This window comes from Halichoerus grypus, chromosome 5, assembly GCF_964656455.1.
Source record: "Halichoerus grypus chromosome 5, mHalGry1.hap1.1, whole genome shotgun sequence".
NCBI lineage: Eukaryota > Metazoa > Chordata > Mammalia > Carnivora > Phocidae > Halichoerus > Halichoerus grypus.
The window spans coordinates 48,527,825-48,533,824 of record NC_135716.1 but is presented as its reverse complement, the minus strand read 5'-3'; positions in this window follow the sequence as shown (position 1 = coordinate 48,533,824).

Here is a 6,000-nt window from a genome sequence, read left to right as displayed (position 1 = left end):
GCCAAAAGTGAGGCCTTAGAGATTAGAGTTTAGTAGTTGTTGAACCAAAACTTAAATAAATGAGAGGCAAGCATTTTATAGCCCTGTTCAGTCTTCTGGAGGCCTGGCTGCAAGTCACACAGCTCTTGCTGCATATGTCCTCTCGGGCAAGTTAATTTCTCCAGCCTCAATCTCCTCATCTGTGAATAGGAATGATAATGATACTTGTTCAGAGGGTTTTTTTTTTTTTAAAGAATTAGATGAGTTAGTACATATAACTTCTTAGAATAGTTATTGTAGCATGTAATGAAACTCTCAATAGGAGTTAATTCTCTCCTGAAAACTAATTTTACTTTAACCAGGAAAAACTCTAATGGCTTATTCGATACCTAAAATCATGTTTTTTCTTTACGTATCTATTAGTAACATCATGAATTCACATCTTAATTCAGATGATGGTAAAGGAGTTACCGTAAAGGGTTCCCCTAATGGATTTCTGTCTGTGCTTGGCATTGACAATGACAATAACTCTTGCCCCATACTAGGCAGCAGAAAATCAAGATGTGGCCACGTTAGAAACCAGCATGATGCTAGAAGGGGTGATTTGGAGGAGGACCAGAGAATTTTTCCTGAAGAAGATTCTGTTCCAGGAGCTCTGTACCTTACCTGAGGAAGTGTATCGGTTAGGAAAACATCCAGAATATAAACCAAAGAGGAGAGGTGGGAAAACCATCACATTCATTCTGCTTAACTGACTTTCAAATGTGGGCAGGATAGAGTCCCTTGGAGTGCTGCATGAAGTGGAAAATCTATCCTAATTGTAAATACAGAAAGTCTCCTGCCATGAAATTAATTTGGGTCTTGTCTGGGCATGTCATAAAGTCAGGATCCTGAATGAGGTGCTTAAGTTAACCTGGGAGAAGAGTTTATCCATTTGGGGGTGACTCAACCCCAATTATACAAAAGGAAATAAAACAGGGTAGGCATAAAATCTAGGACCAAGGGAATGAATGACTAGAGAGCTGATGAATTACTTTAGATTCAAAGGTGTTTAATGGCAGCCACCTGACAACTTGACCAGGTAGATAAACACAGGTAATCAGCAGGAGTAAGAGCGAATCTAACTGTGCAGTCACAAGGGACCAAGTGTGCTGCAGAGGCATGAAACCCAGTGATTTGAAAGCTAATTTTAGCCTGGTGAGAATCAACTCTGTGCAGTAAACAGAGAATCAGATTCTCCCTTGTAGTTAAGTCATTTCCAGGTAGAGAAGGCTGGAAACTCAGGGAAAACATTTAGACCATTAAATGCGCATATTCTCTGTTTCAAACATGTCCATAAATTTCTATCATACTCACTCAACTCATTTGAAATTTGGATGATTCCAAACACATTTGTTCAAGGGAAGTCATCCCCCCAAGGACACTTGACTCCCATGAAAGTATATTACAAATGGAAGTGTTTGAAAATATTATGCAACTTTGGCTTGTGAAATTCACACTTCTGCTCCTCTGTGTGATTGGTTTAATGGAGGGCCTAAGGCATTCGCTGGAGACCCCAAAGAGTGGGCCTGGCAAGGGTAGGAAAATGAAACAAGCCAAGAAGAGCAGGCATAAGTCAGGGCCCAGCCAAGGGGAAGAACTGAGAACTAAGTGGGAAAAGGAGCAAGCAGAAAGTTAGCAACAAGGAGCCTGCTGCTCAGTGAACCTCGAGGGGTCTGGTTCTTGCACCAGGAGCAAATCTTAGGAGTAACAAGAATATTTTTACATTCTACCTGTAATGTAGACCTCGTGTGTGTGTACGCGTATGTGTACGTGAGTGTGTGTGAGAGATGAGCAATGGGGGTGGGGAGGTTTTAAAAGGATAAGAACTTTATCCGTCTTGTTATGCAATTGAGGCCCCCGCACTAACACAGTATCCGGAGCCTAGTCAGTGCTCAAAAAGTATTTGTTGATAGAGGGAGGAATGGACAGATGGATGGATGGGGCAATAAGAATTTTAAAATACTGAATGTCAGTTTAAGACCTTGAGTTGATGGGACCTATGCTCTCATCCTGGGAATGTCAGAGACTGGCGTCTCAAAGACTTCTTGGAGGAATGCAGAAGGTCCTTTGTTGTTACCCAGGCTTGTCTATAAAGAGAATAACAATGGAGGCGCCTGGGTGGCTCAGTTGTTAAGCACCTGCCTTCGGCTCAGGTCATGATCCTGGGGTCCTGGGATCGAGCCCCGCATCAGGCTCCCTGCTCAGTGGAGAGTCTGCCTCTCCCTCTGCCTGCAGCTCCCCCTGCTTGTGCTTTCTCTCTTTCCCTCTCTCTGTGAAATAAATAAATAAAACCTTAAAAGAGAGAGAGAGAGTAACCATGGGAGAAGAGAAGCAGTTTCACATCCCATATATTCAGAACTTATCATTTGAAAATTTAAATTTTAAAAATGAACTTAATGTAGAGGAGACATGTTTTAAGAGATATAAAAGGAGATCCTCTACCCGGATATTTATCTCTTTTAGCACTCGTGCTTCTAATGTGCAAATCGAAGAGGTAGGTTGGCAATGAGCCTGTGGCACTGGCCTCTGGTGATACTGATTGGCATGATTCATACTAGTGCTTGAACTTTTATGAGCTTGCCTTCATTTTCTCACTAGTGACTTCAGTTCTCCATTTCATTCAGCTTGGTGTGAAGATGCTCATAGTAATTGTACATACGTAATAAAGATAACTCTCTCTGACTCAAATCTTTGTGGCCTGGCCAGAGATAAGCAAAGGGTGATACTTTTAAAAATTCAATAAACATTTTCAACTGACACATTCTGCTCCACCTTAATCAGTAGGTGGTCAACTCAGGTAAATTTCCTGTCCTATACAAACAACATAAATCTATCCACCACATATGTACTCATGTACTTGTAATTACTTCCCAGAACTTACTTCATAGTATAGTTGAGAATTCTTTGAGAAAAACATTTACTCAGATAGTGAATTTACCAGATCAGACTCAGGGTCTATTTTGGTTGTTGGTTGTGGTTGGGGATGGGTGGTATATTATGGCTCAACTCATAATTTGATATGTAAATTTCTGGCTCTCTATTATAAATTTTTTTTATTTAAAGTTATTTTCATGGTATTTCATCAGAGAAGGTCTCATTTCTTCCTTCTGATTTCGTTTCTCTAAAAATTAAGGTCCTGTTGTCAAGATTGCGAGGTGTACTAAAAAGCCTCTTGTCCTTAGCAGCTTAATTGGTATGAAGCATTGATTAGGCCCTCAGAGGGGTAGAGGAGTTTCAGAGGAATTATGAAATAACCACAAGGAGTAAAGAACAAAGTTTGCAACTTGCTAAGAGGGTAGCGCTTTTAGCCGGGCAAAAACATTCCGTATCTGAGATATCATTTTACAAGTATATGCAAATGACTAAAGAAACCCTCTTTTTAAAAGGATTTCATGCTTTTCAAAAGTGTGTCCAGTTAGAACTAAAGAAAAGTAAGTCAAGGAACTACCGAGAAGCATCAAGGAGAAGAAAAAAATAGAAATGGGCAATGTCTAAACATTACTGAAAAGAAATTGTACTAAACATGGCTGTGCCCATGGAAGGGAAGGGCTTATCAGGCATGACCACGGTACCCAGCACACTGGGCACGAAATATATGTTCAATGGCGATATCAGTGCCATTTGAAAGAAGGAGCGGATAGCAGAACCAAGGGTACGGGCCACCCACAAAACAAGGCTCTGGGGCACCTGGGCCTCTAGGCCAACAATGGACTCCATACGCCTTTTGTTTGTTTGTTTGTTTTTAAAGATTTTATTTACTTATTTGAGAGAGACGAGAGAGTAAGCATGGCAGGGGGAGGGGCAGAGCCAGAGGGAGAAGCAGACGCCCCACTGAGTAGGGAGCCTGATGTGGGACTCGATCCCAGGACCCTGGGATCATGACCTGAGCTGAAGGCAGACACTTAACTGACTGACCCACCCAGGCGCCCCTCCATACTTCTTTTGGATGATGTAGGCCACTAGGGCATAGTTTTAGGGCATGAACCCCCAATACAGGATTTCTAAAAATATATTATATACACACAGTATTGCACTATTATATATATTATAAAATCTAAGCAAAGTAGACATTCTTAGAGGGTGAAAAAATAACTATAAATTGTAGTGCTCACACTTTCCTCCTGCCGTGGAGTGGCCTCACACGTGCCCCCCGGGGGTAGATGCGTTACGCCGTGGAGATAGCTGGTTTGGAACCTTCTGCTGACAAGATCAAGTTATAGTCTCTGACCAGCTGGCAACTCTCTTCTGTTCTATGGTTCCACGCTGAGCTGGGCCACTGTTTTACCCACTGTCTCACCGAGTGGGGATTAGCTGAGGGTGGAAGTAGAAGAGGATAATTTGGGGAGGCAAAGTATGTTTTGCCTCTAGTTTATGACACTGGTGAATCCTGATGCTTGCCCTTGATCAGGAGGAAAAACTTACTTGTAAATTCCCCTTGCATGGAAAATGTTCAATTGTTCTTGTTTCTAGAAGGAAGTAAAAAATTCCACATACAACATGGTGATGTATAAGCAAAAGAGAAGTTCAATCTTGTGATGAAGCTACTATTAACAAAATCAAGCTATCACGATTTTGGTAGGAAAGCCATCTTTGGAAATATGCTGAAGCAAAGTGAATAAACAATGATCTTAAGGTACAGAGGTGGGATTTTATTCTTTTCTGCCTGGTCTAACCAACAAAAAAATCAGCGAGGACGTATTATGGGCAAGGCACTGTCCCAGGGCTCCTGTGTGGCTGGCCACATATATAGCTCTTTTTTCAGACCTTCCACAAAAGCATAACCTTATAGATACTCCTAAGGCAGGGCTTTGTGATCTTGGTACTATTAACATTTTAGGTGGAATAATTCTTTGTTTTATAAGGGGCTGTCCTGTGCACTGTAAGATGGTTAGCAGCTTTCCTGCTGCTAGTACACACACCCCTGCTGTGACAATCAAAATGTCTCCAGACATCGTCCATATCCTCTGGGGGGCAAAATTGCCCCCTCGCTGAGAACCAATGCTCTAAGATGAGATAGACTTTTATTCTTATTAAACTGAATATTTCTTGGTACTGCGTGTGGTAGCTATCACGGAACACAAAATATTTAAAAAGCAGAATTTACATTTCTTTCATGTAATTGTCCCACTTATTATTTCCATTCTAGTTCTGGTTGAAACTGAAACTTGGTAGCAATGTTTGAATTCCCCAACGACTCTTAAAACCTAAATGAATTTAATTACTTATAGAAAAGTTTAAATGCTACTAGTTGTCATGAAAAAACAAAGACACATTGAGGAACTAAATTTTTTAAGTCTGAAAAGCAGTTTACTCAGGGAAGTGAACTCATCTGTTCATTAGATGTGGAGTTAATGCTCTTTCCTGCCACTTTATGGTTTGAGGGGGTTTGGTAGGAAACCTTGAAAATGAGCAGTATGTTGATATAACTTTTCTGTTTTACAGAGTAGAATTGCAGACATAATCCTAAGGCATTTTTACTACAATGGCAGGAGAAGGAGCCTTTATACACTCCTTAGAGACACGTAGCCAGCCCTCAGTGAAGCTCATTGCTAAGAGCTCAAACTCTGAAGTAGGACTACTTGGTTTTGCACCTGGCTCCATTGCTTCCTAGTGGATACTGGGGGAAACTGACTTTCATCTATGCCTCAGCATCCCTGGCTATAAAGTAGGCCTATGTGAGGCATTTAGAACCATGCCTGAAGCATAATCAGTTTTCAGTAAGTGCTATTTTTGTAAGAGTAGGAACTCCAAAAATGTTCACAAAGTAAATGTGATTTTTTTTTTATGTGAGTTAGAGAAACAGAAAAGCCAATCTATTATTTTACAGTGGAAAGTACTATAATGATAATTATATTATTTATTCAATTTTTTAAAAGTGCCAGAACCGTAAGTGGTATCTTCCAGACATTACTTCTCATCATAATGATCCAGAGCTTGAATTTGCCCCCTAATTTACAAATAAGGAAGTGAAGTTCAGAG